Source organism: Suncus etruscus, chromosome X (genome assembly GCF_024139225.1).
Source record: "Suncus etruscus isolate mSunEtr1 chromosome X, mSunEtr1.pri.cur, whole genome shotgun sequence".
Lineage (NCBI taxonomy): Eukaryota > Metazoa > Chordata > Mammalia > Eulipotyphla > Soricidae > Suncus > Suncus etruscus.
In genome coordinates, this window is record NC_064868.1 from 110,081,728 (window position 1) to 110,097,030 (window position 15,303).

The 15,303-nt window shown below is 36.1% G+C and overlaps 1 non-coding gene across 1 annotated transcript; it reads left to right on the forward strand.

Moving 5' to 3' along the window:
- The first annotated feature begins 5,566 nt into the window (after positions 1-5,566).
- Positions 5,567-5,673, forward strand: LOC126000196 (U6 spliceosomal RNA). Its single transcript, XR_007492557.1, has one exon. It is a non-coding gene; the product is annotated as a U6 spliceosomal RNA (small nuclear RNA).
- Positions 5,674-15,303: the final 9,630 nt, after the last annotated feature.

Consider the following 15,303-nt stretch of genomic DNA (forward strand, 5'->3'; position numbering starts at 1 on the left):
TATCTTTCGGGGCTGGAGAGATAGCATGGAGGTAGGGCATTTGCCTTTCATGCAGGTCATTGGTTCAAACCCTGGCATCCCATATGGTCTCTGTGCCTGCCAGGAGCGATTTCTGAGTGTGGAGCCAGGAGTAACCCCTGAGCACAAAAAAAAAAAAAAAAGAATTCAAGAAAGATAACTGTGGTGGAAAAGCAACATTTATGGTGAACAAAACCTTTTAATGATATAGTTAATCAATAAACTAATAGCTCTAGTCAGTGAGTGCTCCAAATTTCTTTTTTAGCTGTGCATATTATATTTTCATGTGTACTCAATCCTCTTTTTGTAAATGTTTTATCTTGTAATTATATTTTAATTTAATATAATATAGCAGTATTTAAATTAAATTTAAGTTAAATTTAATTTACTATAGCAGTATTTCTTAAATTAATCTATGAAACAAGAATTTTGATTCATTTTTCTAAATTTCTTTTTTCTGTAATAGAAATTACTAAAACTGCTCTTTATTATTATTCATGGAAAATGTCTCTACAAACTGTTGTTTAAACAAATATGTATGACAGTTAACTTTACATTTATTGGCACATATTATTACTTTGTAGAAGATAAAAGATTTATTACAGAGATGTTATTGCCATAATATTTCACAAGTGACTTGCCAATTTCCTCCATTATCATAAAATCCGAATTATGCCCCATGATCACCACATCAGAAGAAAAGACAAGAAAAGTACAATATGAAGGCAAAATTTAAAGCCATTCATCATTGTCCTCATTTGTTTTTAATATAAACAATGTGAGATAAGGATTTTAGAATTGTATCCTTGTAATAAATTTTTAAAACAAATGGTAGAATATTTTAATACTAAAATAATTCTGGCCAAAATATTTACAATTGATTTTCTTCTCAATACATCTTGTTATTTTACATATCCAGTAAATTACTATTATAAAATAAGCATCATGGAGTAGCTACAATGTGCCTGACAACATTTTAATTATTGTATATACATATTAATAATATTTATGACATAACATCTCAGTGCATAGTCTGTTAGACATCACTCTAAATGCTTTACAATAACTTAATCATATGAACTATATAGACAGAATTCATAATCAGAAAAGAAAAGCACAAGGTAGTATGAAGCTGAGAGAGAAGAAATTATACCCAGCCCATCCAGACCCTCAGCATAGCTCTTCATGCCAATATCAAGATCAAAGTTTTTCCCCAGTCCCTAGATTATGGACATTTTGAGTTACAGATCAGGGAAAGAAAAGTTTAAAATAAAAAAAGTGAATTTCCCCCCTGAAGTTTGTTGCCATTTGGTCCATAAAATAGCTGCTTTGTTGCCAATAAATGTGTTAGTCTGGGATGAAATTAATGACCCATGAATAAAAATAAGAGCATCTATGAAAATGACTGGTACAAGAGTATGGGAGTGCAAAAAGGTCTCTGTCCCTATGCTTTAGATGAGAGGGACCATAAAGTGCAGGGAGGATAGAGTCATTAGTAAATGGCCTCAATTAAGGGTGAGTAGTTAACATCAATGTTATGGTGCTACAGATTGGACTGATGGTTTCCCCTTTTCTCTGATGATTTCAAGCAGACTGCAAGAGGCTAGATAGGCAAGTAGATATCCTAAAACTCAATGTGTCTTCACTGGCAGTAGAAAAAGCAAAGGAGGCTTGTGAAAGCTATTAAGAGGAATCCACTCACTTACTGAGCACTCACTTGTTGAAATGGAATTTATTGCTTGGACATATTTTAGCAAGGTAAACGATATCTTTCTGTGATAGAAATGAAATATTTACTTACTTTTTATTCTTGAAAACCCCTGTCTTTTAACAAAACTTTTAGTGTCTCCCTCAGAGCTGGGGAATATGAAAATGATAACACCTTATCATTCTAGACTGTTTATCTATAATTTAATTTGCTAGCTTTTGTATACCAATCAGCTTCTTTTTTTATTTTTTGACCTGCTTTAATAAAAAGAGTGGAAACAGATTTTGAGGGTCAAAAACACTGAATCAACTCAGTCAACTAATAGGAAGTGATTCACCCCAAGAGACAATTTCCTCTTTCTTGACCTGCCTCAACTGTAGATGAACCTAGAATTTGTATAGTCCATATGTGCTAGTTTGTCTCCTTAAATGTTTCCCATTCTCCATGACCCATCCCTGCTGGAGGAAGCTCAAGTGGCCAATACAGTTGGCATTAGACCAAGAAACCTGTGAAAACCCAGTGGTTACTGTTTCTCAAGTGATAATATGGAGGCACCTAGAATAAAGTCCATAATAGGAAGCATGAGCAACAATGAGAAAGAAGCCAAACATGATTACATCGGAACATAACAGTTTTGTTCTTCAATTATACTCTAACGAAATTAAAACCAGGAATTTTTTATAAGCTGTTAAGTAGTAATAAGCAGCCGGCTGGTGAGCTTTAGTATGGGGAGCTGGGTGTTAGCATATCCTTTCTGAGGTGTCCCTGAAGCGACTCAATGCTCCTTCTGGCTGTGCACCATCTCTAAATGCTTACGATATGAAAACTTCAGAAGCACTAAAAAGAACGGGTATCTTTTCGAAGATCACAATATTTTAAAAAGCAAACTGAATCACAAGTCTTAATGGTGGTAATGATACCACTCTGCTTGCTTCAGCAAAACAAGCTAAGACTTTACGACCAAGGGAGACTCAAAATATGGCAAAGATCTGAAGATGAAGAAAAAGATTCATGGTCTCATACAGGAGGCAGTTTGTGGGCTAAGCAGATCCAGGATCTCGAAGCAAAATTGAAAAAGATGGACGCAAAAAGGCAGTGCCTTCGTCAGGGCTAAAATCTCTCTCTCAGCATTTAAAGCTTCGCTGGAGAACAGCTCATTCAGTTAACTAAGATTAACGAGCTACTGACGACTAAGTTTTCAGAAACCAGGAAGAGGAATAAGGAAATTTAAAGTCCTGAGCTGCTAAAATTCAGCCACCAAAGAGAAAAAAAGATGAACTTGAAAGCTAACCAGGAAGGAAAAGAGATAAGAGCTGAAAGCAAGTTACCCAGAAGACTCTTGAATAATCCCAAGGGGAAGTTTCATAACTTGGGGAAAAACTAATTTCAATGGAGAAGGAAAAGATTTATGAAAATTCTGAAATAGAAAGTCTTTTAGACTACATTGAAAAAAAATGATTGTACTTTGGATCTGTTGGAACAATATAAACTAGAGATAGCCCAAAGAGAGGAAAATCTTTGAAAGAATTAGGAAGTTTTAAGCCTTCAGCAATTTCATGAGAAATGTGTTTTGTCATCAAAGACAGTGCAAGACCTGGATACTAGTTAGGCCAAGTATATGATAAAATTAAAGAAGATTTGCCCAGAGGCATAAAGCATGAGAAGAAAAACTAAAATCTGAAATGCAAAATTTGACAGAGATATTTATTTTTTTAAAAAAAAGATCATACAAATGTGCAAAAGAAAGAATTTCAAATGGAGGAAATTTTCTCTACTCTTCAGCAGAAAGTCACATTCTTTTCAAGAGGCAATGGCTAAAGAAATGTACGTTTTTGAAGAGGAATCTAGCAAAGCAGTAGAAGACTGGATATGTTACAAGAAAAAAGAAAAACTGAAGAGCTGGTCAAGCGACTGGAGTAGAAAATAAGACCTAGAGCCTAAGAAGAAAAATTGAAAGGGAAAGAAGCTGATCTAGAAAAGAGCAAAGATGCACACTTGCAGGCTACCCAGATTTTTCAGGAAAAGCACAGCCATACAGTGCAATGGCTTGGTGACATGAAGGCTGAGTTTGAGCATATAAAGCATGTAACAGCAAGTGAGATCAAGGTCTGAAACTAGAAAATTCATCACTGCAGGAAAAAGCGACTATGGCTGAGAAAACTACAGAGAATGTTTGGCAGGAGATAATGACCACCAAGAATGCAAATAAAGTATGCCTGGAAGCTTCTAGATCTTCAGAACAAATCTGCCTTAGGAGGCAGAAATTAAACAAATCTCAGACTCTTGTCTTTAAGAAGCAACTGATTTGCAGAACTAACTCAAGCAGCAAGGTGGTGACTTTTGGAAACAACTGGAGGATGGCCAAGGAAAGCTGAGAAACAAAATATAGCAGAACTGACTGAGGAAATGAATCAGTACTTTATGACGAACTGTTTAATAAAACCCATTTCAGCTACAGCAACATGCATTCAAAAAAATACAGATGCCGTTGAATGAACAGAATGAAGTCCAGGAGCAAATAAATAAACTGAGATATTCATATGCAAAATTATTGGGACATCAAAAGCAAAAAAAATCAAGCATGTTGTGAAACTGAAATATGAAAGTAACCAATTCATCTCGGAGTTGTCAAAAATTTGCTCTCAGCTTGTTTTTTAAAAAGTGAAGTGGAACTTCACGGGTAATCAAATAGGGTTATGGGCACGAAAAGGCTTTCATACCTCTATGGATTTCCATCATTAAAGACAGGAAATTCATTTCTTAAGACTCCATTAAAAGAAACAGAAGTAAGGGGCCGGAGCAATAGCACAGTGGTAGGGCGTTTGCCTTGCACACAGCTGACCCATGACGGACCTGTGTTCGATCCTCTATGTCCTATATGGTGTCCCCAAGCCAGGAGCGATTTCTGAATGCGGAGCCAGGAGTAACCCCTAGGCACCACAAGGTGTGCCCCCCAAAAAAGAAAAGAAAAGAAAAGAAAAGAAAAGAAAAAAGAAAAGAAATGGAGGTAAATTATTACTCAGTTCACTCGATGCTTCCAGCATCTTGGAAGTAAATTTCTGAGAATCCTGTTGAACACAATTTTATTGTATTTTTTTCATTGTTTCTCTGTTTTTGTTGCAGTACTCTCTTGTTGGATGCTTGTTGTCCTTCTGTAGATGAGAAGTCCCATATTTGCCACTGTGTCTTCTAACTTTTTACTTCCTTTACTTTTGCCTGTAACCTCTTCTGTTCCATTTCCTAATAAACTGGTGAGCTGTACAGCTGACCTTAAAGCTGACTTCCTTTACAAATCATACTCAGGTGCCAGAGAGAGATAAAGAGTCTGAGCACAGTACCCAGGGTGTGATCCCCAGCATCACACAATCCCCAAGCACTGAGCTAGGAATAGCCCATGAACCCCTTCAAGTCGGGACCAAAACACAGAATAAGTTAAAAAAAAAGTCTCATATTTCCAGTCTTGGATTCTGAACCTTTAGTTTCAAAATGATAATCCCTGAGCATTAGTCTGTTCTGTTTTCTTCCAATATGAAGCTGAAGACACTTGCTAATCTGAATTTCTTAAATGGAACTAAAGTCCATATTCTGTTGTGGTTTCTTTGATTTTCCTAATAAGACTGAATCTATCCTACTAATTTTCAAAATACCAAAGCAATCTAGTATGAATGTCATGGTGCTCTCCAGCTTTCTCTGAGTCACTGAGTTGATGAATGATCTGTAGGCTCCCAACTCCCAACCTAGTTCTAAATTAAAATATGGGGCCTGGCCACAGAACCTGGATTTATAATAAACTTTTGCTTTTAACTATTAACTAGATACACTAAAAACATCTGAAAAATTGTGCTCGCTTCAGCAGCACATATACTAAAATTGGAACGTTACAGAGAAGATTAGCATGGCCCCTGTGCAAGGATGACATGCAAATTCGTGAAGCATTCCATATTTAAAAAAAAGAAAAAAATCTGAGAAATTAACTTCTTTACAAAATCTTATATTGCCTCTTATTTGCCTACCCAAGAAATGTTTCATTAATAGTCATTTAATATGAAACAAAATCACACATTAAATTATTCACTCCTTCAAAAAAAAGTAAAGAACACAAACATGAAACAAATTGTTTGTAAATAATATATCTGATAAGGTTCTTACACCTCAAATATATAAAAACAATTATAATTTGACAGTTAAGATAAATAACAATGTAAAAATGAGAAAATCTCTTGAATAGATATCCTCTAAGGAAAATAGTTAATTTCCTGGAACAGTAATCAGGAAAGTATCAGTAAGAACAGAATACAATACCACCTTAGACCACTACAAGAGAGTTATTCAACTGTCAAGAATAAAACTGATAACAGAGTTCTAAGCTATAATCAGGAAAATATTTGCAAGGATTGGTAACCTCACACACAGCTTGGTCATATTATCATCACCAATACAGTAACTCAGTCCCCTTGTACCTTCAGTAGCCTCCCTCACAGTAACATTAACCAGGGCAAACATATCTGAAACCCTGAAGAGCAAAGGACAGAAGAGCTCACAGAAAACTAGAGAGAAAAGGACAATATTGTCAAAGCAAAAACCCCACTGTAGAAAATCAAAACTCAACAAGAGATTTTTTGTTTTTTGGGGCCACACCCGTTTGATGCTCAGGGGTTACTCCTGGCTAAGCGCTCAGAAATAGCCCCTGGCTTTGGGGACCATATGGGATGCCGGGGGATCGAACCACGGTACTTCCTTGGCTAGCGCTCGCAAGGCGGACACCTTACCTCTAGCGCCACCTCACCAGCCCCTCAACAAGAGATTTTTAATCTCCTGTATAACACCAAGCATAATGAAATGGAGGAAATTACCAATATTGTTGAATTCCATTTTAAAAATATTAGAGATAACCAATGACTTCAAAACTATATTCGGTGGCTGGAGAGACAATATAGTAAATAGGGATCTTTCCTTGCATGGGGCACAACCAGTTTCTGTTCCTGGCACCTCATATTGCCTACTGAGCCTTCCAAGAGTGATCCTTCAGTTTAGTGCCAGAGTGTGGCCTCTAAAGCCAAAAGAAACAAAAAAAATTTCTATTCAAATAAGGAGTACAGAAGGTAGGACGCTTGCACTGCAAGCAGCCAACATGAGTTCAATACCCCACACTGTATATGGTAGCATAATTACCACCAGGAGTGAACGCTGAGCACAGTCAGGATCAAGTTCTGAGTACCACTGAGTATGACTCAAAAATTAAGTCAAAATAATGTACAGTCATTAAACTGACTTCAAAAGGTTTTAAGAAGGAAAAGATTCTCAATCATAAGCAGAATGACAGATTAAAAATTAAATGTGAGAAATAAGGGGAATAAGAGATCCCAACATTAAGTTATGCTAGTTTAAAAAAATAAAAATAGAAATTTAGACATTAACTTTATATTAAGAGATAAAAATGATGAAAGAAAAAAAAAAAAAGAAAACTGATGGAACCTGATCATGCCATAGAAGGCAGATATATAGTATAAGGGTAGAAAACAAGAAACAAGAAAACAGGATAAACTGAAAAGATAACAAGAATTCATATAAAGCATAGCAATACACTATTTTACATAATTTCCTGTCAGTAGCTGGAATTTGACAAATAGCACAGGCTACAAATAATGATCAGAAACAAAACCCAATTCTCACATTTAAAATTTACTTCAGTGATAAATAATGCCCAAACAGAAATATTTGAATATAGGAATTTTAAGGCTACTAATTTTTACTGAATCGTCATTACATAAATATATAATACTCATAACCTTGCATTCACACTAGATAATAATAAGCATCAACATCTATAGTGTGGGATTAACAATTTTGAAGAAAGCTATTGACAAGAATACAACAGAATTGGGAGACTTGCAAACTCCATTATCACCTTTAGACAGAATTGCAGAAAATCAACATGACTTTAAATACACAGTTGGAAGAACTCAATAGATGTCTACAGGGCTATCCCCCGCAAAGCCAAATATACATTCTTCTCTAACTCACATAGGATAATATCCAGGGTAATACACATGATGGGATATTATGGATACAAGATTTCATGCAGTCATGATGATTAAAATCATACAGTCTTTTCGAGTCACAACACAATGAAGGTAGAATATAATAAAAATAACTAGAATTTAAATTCAGGCAGTTGGGTGTAGGGTTCTAATGTTTAACTACTATACCTGTAGAGTCTTCTGGTTTCATTTATTTAGGTTTTAGACTAATTCAAACAGATGAATGCTGTTAATAAAACATACATTATAGATCAATCCTAAATGGTCTTACAGACATGTTTTCTCACATCAGGGGGTATTTAATCCAGTGCTGTGTGAATATATAGATTTAAAATTTATAATATAAGAAAAATTAAATTCTGTACCAGGTGTATAAAATGTTTAACCTAGATCAAAGAGACATTCGTTGTAGGAAATTCTTGGTATAGAATTGATAAAATGTATCAATAAAGCCTAATTACTTTGCAATTATTGAAAGGGACTTCAAAGGGATACTTTAAGAAACCACTCAAAATGTTTCTCACTCACTGCGTTCTGTTTCAACCATAATTACATTGCTTATTGCATCAAGTTCAAAATTTTTTCTATCAATGGCATTTAGGGTCTGTCACCATCAGGTCTTAAATGAATCTCCTAGTCTCATCAAAGACAACATCCTAACACACAATCTAATATTTAAGCCATACTAAATTATGTTTTCAAACCTCAGCCATTTTCATAATTCCAATATGGAATGCACATTTCTCTAAATGTCAAACTTCATGGCTCAACCTTCTCCACAGACCTTTTCCCATTTACATGGCATTAATCTTCATGCCTCTGCACACTACTACGTTTTTGTACCACCGTTATAAAACTCATTTCAATTTCTTAAATGTTTTATTCTATTTGTAGTTAATTGCCATGAACATTTCTCCTTGACCTGCACTATATTATGGCACCACATCTTTTCTAGTATGTTAAATCTCATCAATGTTTGGTGAATGAATATCTGCCAGTTTTCAATAGCTATACTATTTTTTCTTTATATTTCACCTGTTTTAATTTATATGTTAGTATCACCTTACAACATGTTGGATATAGACTCCATTATCAATTGTCACTTTGAAAAATTGTCTTCTTTTTGAATCATAAAACTTCTAGATGGAACACTTGGAAAACTCTGAATTGATTTTGCAACTTCATTTTTAACACTATCTATACACATTATTCCAAAGTAAAGTGCTCATGCATCAATATGGTAACATTCATAAGTAAATCCTTCTAGTGCAATAAAACATTATTATTATTGTTATCATCTCCACATACTTATGGAGATAGTAACAAATATTAATAATGAGCACAGTATACACTTGCTTCTTAAGAATTGCTTAAGTATGGGGCCAGAGAGATGGTGCAATAGGCAAGATGCTTGTTTTGCATATGATTTGCCTTGTTTGAATTTGGTACTCCATTTAGTCCCCTAATACCTAACAGGCATTATTCTCCAGCAGAATCATAGATATGAGCTGAAAATTCAAAATGAAAAGAGTTACATAAGAGAGCTAGAATGGTGGACAGGCCCTTGCATTCCATCTGGGCAACCTGAGTTCAATTCCTGACTCCTCTTATAGTTTCTTGAGTAACTCCAGAAGTGATTCCTGAGTACATGAGTCATGAGTAAGTCCTCAGTACTGCCAGATATGGCACCAAAAATAAGATTCAAAAGACTGCATAAGTTAAAAAGTTCAGTTCCTAATAATACAAATACTGTTTTTTCAGACTCATTTCCTTTAAATTGTGTTGTTAGACCTTAGTTCAGTACATTTGTGATTGTGATTGTTCCTTAAATAACTTGAGTCTAGTTATAAAAAGAAATTAATGGAAAAGCACATTTAAATTTGTGTCTTGTCAGAAAATAGAGCATCACCACAAATGACAAAACTAAGACTAAAAGGCAATTACGTTATAAGCACATAATTTTAAGAGTTTTATTATTTCTCAAAAATTTGTAAAGATGAAAGTTTTCATGGTTGTACTTAGCCTAATTGTCCATTTTATTTTAGAGAGTTTTAGGGGAAAAGCATCAGGGTTTATAGTGAATTTGGCATAAATTTATATTCTAGTCACTCAGAAATTATTTATATGCTTTTCTCACTGCAAAATGATTCAAAACAATTTTCTTTGAAAATGTCAAGCTTGTCATGTGCACAGTACTGAACAGTGATATGTGATGTTGCTATAATCAAGTAAATTTGATATTCAAAATGGAAAAAATTATGAAAATTTTAAATAGCATATTTAAAATAGTGTGCAATGTACCATTGTTTTTCTGTTTACCCACTAAAGAGGTTAGTATGACATTTGGTCTATTGTCAATTGTCTACTTTTAGATGTTAAAATTTCTAAGGCAAAAAGAAAGAAATTAGGAAAGAGACAGAATTGGGTACATTTGGTTTTCTGTTTTTTTTTTAAGTAAAAGTGCTCCTCTTAAGGTTTTAAACAAGCAGTGTTCAGAGAAAATGGATTGGCAATTTCAAGCCAATCAGATGGCAGTTCATTGCAAGGACCCAAATGCATGATATTCAGGTGTGGAAATTACCCTGTCCATCATCACAGTTCTCAGTGGCTTCCAGAGTTGCACGACCATGTGGTGACTTATTTTTGACCAAAATCAAACCAAGGTACAGCATGTGGTAGGCAAGATCAATGTTGTACTGTTTTTGACCCTTTGAATTTTAAGATAAATCTTAGAATTTATTAAATTCCATTCAAAACATCTGTTATAATTTTATTGTAATTCAATTTATTTTTTCAAAGTTGTTTTTATTGAATAATTGTTTTTAATTGTAATTGTTTTAATTGTAATTTAAAGTAATTGTTTCTTAAGTTGTAATATACATTTAAAATTGACCGTTATGAAATTCAAACTGTGGTTTTAGTATATCTAATTTCAAAATATGTTATTATATGAGAGTAAATTTGTTATTTATAAATAGTCATTCCCAATTTTCTCTTTCACAAACCTTTTTTTTTTTTGGTTTTTGGGCCACACCCAGCGGTGCCAGGGGTTACTCCTGGCTGTCTGGTCAGAAATAGCTCCTGGCAGGCACGGGGGACCATATGGGACACCGGGATTCGAACCAACCACCTTTGGTCCTGGATCGGCTGCTTGCAAGGCAAACGCCGCTGTGCTGTCTCTCCGGGCCCTCTCCGGGCCCTCTCACAAACCTTTATAAACAAATGTACTTTTTTGAGGTTGTCTAATATGTAAAGCATGTAAATGGTATAAATCATGACCTTGCAAATATGTGCTGCCCTGCTGTGAGATTGGAGACTGGTAGAAACTGAGGGGACCTGTTGGCTTTGGTGTTTCTATTTTCTTGTCTCCTGAAGCTCTCCTGAGAAGGCCAGGAAGGTCTCAAAAAACCTGTCTCACCACCAAGATCTCTAGAAACAGAGGTCTGATTTTACCATCCAAGACAAAGCAGAAGTCTTCCACATACCACGAAAGCAGCAAAAGGAGAGTAAATTATCATGCAAGGAGTCTAGAATTAATCCCATGACAGTATACTTCAGGGGTGGAGAAACCCTGTATCTCCTAGGTCTAGGGAATTCCCTCTACAATATCCCCAATAGTTACTGTGCCTATGCAGGGGGATAAAGAAAAGGAGAAAAAAACAAAACAAAACAAAAAAAAATTAAAAAAAAAACAAAACAATCATTTTTCCACATGTTTATTTATCGATTGATCGATTTTTTGACGTCTTTATTTTGGTGTGGAGATTACAGTTGATGTCTCCAATATTATTTTATTTTATTTTGTCTTGTCTTTCTCTTTCTTTTTGCACTCGAGCATGATTTGATTTCAGAACCGAGACTATTGTGTGGTGCCTGTCTTTATTGCTCTAGTGCTTACCAGTTATTTAATTCGATATATATTTTTCTGTATTGTTGTGGTATTTCAATTACCTTTTTCACATCCTCTCTCAAACTAAGGTTTGGGACTCAGCCCATTTTCAACGTATTTGACTTTTGACTTTTTTTCCTTTTATTTTGTACCCCATTCTATTGCTTTTCTTGCCTTCAAACAAAACCACATACCTCGATTTTTCTAGCTCTGCCTCTTAAATAGAGGGGGAAACAAGGGAGGGTCCAGGACCAAACAGCTATGTGATCACTAATAGTAAGCCAGACAAAGAGAGGTCCACCTACTCTAGTAGCCGGGGGGGGTGGGTGATGGTGGGGTATATGGGTTGGAGAAAGGGAACTGGAATGGTGGAGGACATAGTTGGTGATGGGTATTCCCCTGACTCAATGTTAATATGTACCTAAAATACAACTGTGAAAGATATGTAAGCCATTATGGAAAAAAATGTGCTTTTAATCAGAAACTTTCTTTGACTTGCATGTATTATTATTATATCAATTATATTATATGTTATATTAGGTCACTATTATGTTATGTTAGTTTACCTCATTATGTTAATCAATTTTGTCTCTTGAATAAATTCTTACAATAAAAAAGAAAAGAAAAGAGGATTTTTAGCCGGCACGGGCGGGCACCTGGCAGACCTCCGCATGTGCCAGGGGCCTCTTGGCCCGACCTAGGGTAGGGGGGCCTGGACCTGGGTCACCCGACCCCCCTCTCCCCCTTTCCTCCGGATCTCCAGGTGGGTTCCTGGGAGGAGCTGATGGGGCACCCTGGGTTTTCCCCACTCCCAGGCCGGCTCCAGAGGTTGGCTTAGGGGGTGGAGTTTGATCTGGGGGATGGCAGATAGCTGCTCAGCTATACTCAGGCTGTCACTGGCAATTTCATACCAGTCTACATTTTGCAAACCGCGCGGGGGCACTAGCCCCCGAGCGAACATATACTCCTCCCAACCATCAGTACCCCAGATTTACCCTTCTTAACTTCAGTAACACACAGTTCTAATCTCTGACCAAAGACATACAGTAGATCTAACAAATCCCAGAACTACTTAGAAGGACACAAATTGAACACATATTGAACACATATATCTTTTGAATATTTTATGGGTATTTTCTTTAACTGCTGTCACTCTCTAAATATTCTTCTACCATGATGTTTCTATCCACTTTTCATCTTGTCTTTTCTTTGTAAGCTGTTCAGTAAGGATTGTTGGTGGAACTGTCCCTCAGTTTGATGCCTATGATTGAACTATGTCATGAAAATTGCTGGTCTTGTTCCTATTGCCTCCAGATGCACCAATAACGCTTCATGGCATTGATCCTTGTTTGCATAGACACATTAAAATGAGAAAACACTATACATACAGATAAGTTCTTATCTAATAAATCTCAGTACAATATACCTTACACCCTGAACATTGATATAATGACCTGGCACAGGCCTCAGGAAGAATGGGCATCCTCCATTCACGTCGGAACCAGGCAAGCTATCTACGAAACATCCAAGGTCTTTTATAGCAACAGCTGGAAGCAGTCCTCTACCAGGAAAGACACTACCAAGGGTCTGACATCGACCTCCTAAAAAGAGACTTCCGTTTACACTGAGAAGACTTGACAACAACAATGACCTGCTCTACAGGACATGGTTTTCTCTAGTGCCCCTTAAGTGTGAGGTGAAATGAGAGGATGCTCTGCACCATCCTGACTGCAATATGGGATATGCAGACTCCAGGATCTTTAATACAGAAGCATGATACCAACAACAGAGACTATGTGAGGAATGGAGGTGTATTGCCACTACAGACGATGACTTGAATTGGACAAACTAGTTTGCCTGGAGCCTAGAGTCAGTCCTGTGCCAGGAAACTTCAGGGGTAGGGTCTCCTTGTATTTAGACCATAATTTTTCTTTCCATGTCCCTTATATTTTGGTGGGCCTATGCAAACAAATGCCACTTTAACACTGTTTTTTACTATGTTCCCTTGACTCCAACCCTTAAGAAAAACAACCCACTAAAACTTTTGAGGTTAACTTAAACTAGTAAGCATGTGCATGGAACTAGATAAATGTACTTTGCCCTCAATGTTTAAGGAGTTACATATGTCTAATGTCTTTAGATTATATTGTGTGCTGCTAAGAAATAGTATGTACTACAACTGGGGATTTGAGGGACAAAGTAATTGTATTGTACATGGGTTCAGTTTTGTTTTTCTCAATGTTCTTTGGCTGAAAGTTCAAGGCTGGGATATCATCGATGGGACTACCGAGAATTCTGTTTATGGGTGATTGGGCTTCCACTGTAACTTTACCCTGTCCTCTTTCTTTGCATCTTTGTTGTCATAATTAAAATAATTAAAAAAAGAAAAAGAAAAGAAAAACAACCTGTCTCCTAGAGCCGCTCAGGCCGAAAGGCCGAGGAAGACAGTGAGTGAGTGAGTGAGTGAGTTAGTGAGTGAGTGAGTGAGTGAGTGAGTGAGTGAGTGAGTGAGTGAGTGAGTGAAAACTGGCTACCAGGGATGCCAGACAGAGAGGTGACTCCTTTTTTTGTGAAGGCAGGTGGAAGGGGTTGGCCCTGCTATAAGATTGGCAACTGGGAGAAACTGAGGGGACCTGTTGGCTCTGGTGTTTCTATTTTCTTGTCTCTTGAAGCTCTCCTGAGAGGGCCAAGAAGGGCCCCAAAATCTGTCTCCTAGAGGCCCCAGAAGAACACATTCAAACACCATGCACAGTGAATGAAGATGATAGCTCTGATGACCCCAAAAATACAGCCATCTGATTAATCTCTCAGATAAGGAGTTTAGAATAGAAATATGGAGGATCTTTATGGAAGTCAAAGATAACATAGCTCAAATATGTGCTAAACGTCATAAACTTAGTATGTTTTGTTTGTTGCTTGGTTGGAGGTACACACAGATGTACTTAGAGGTTACTACTGGCTCTGTGCTCAGAGCACTGCTCAGAAATTACTCCTGGCAGTGCTTAGGGAGACCATGTGAGATGCCAGGGATTGAACCTGGGTTGGCCGAATGCCAAGCAGATTCCCACCCCATGTGTTATTGCTCCAGCCTCTAGTATGTTCTTTTCATTTTTAAAACGTTATTAAGGACCAGTTGGCATGTCATATATTGAATGCATATTGCATATGGTAAATATTTATAGTATACTATGTGATGTTTTATATATATATATACACATTGTGGAGTGATTGTTGAAATGAAGGCAATTTACACATATATCACCTCATACATTTAACTTGTATGAATCTAGAATGTGTATATCTAGTATGTATACATCTATTTATGTATGTATCTAGTAATAATGTTTAAAGAATGTTTAAGAGTTCTTTTTGACAACTTTGAAACAATTCTGTATCATTAGATGACATATCCATGCTGAATGTTAGAACTTTCGGAAAAACATTTTTATAAAATTTGTTAAGCTTCAATGAGCAAAATATCTTTTAGATTAAATCTGGAATATTTACACTGAAATGTGTCAATAAAACTTATAATAAGGTTCAAGAACATAACTATGACTCCAGGCCCAAAAAGGAATAATTCTGAGATAATTACTGCCTTCTTAAAAATGCTGAAAGAGAAAAGATTATAATTAATACTATTATTC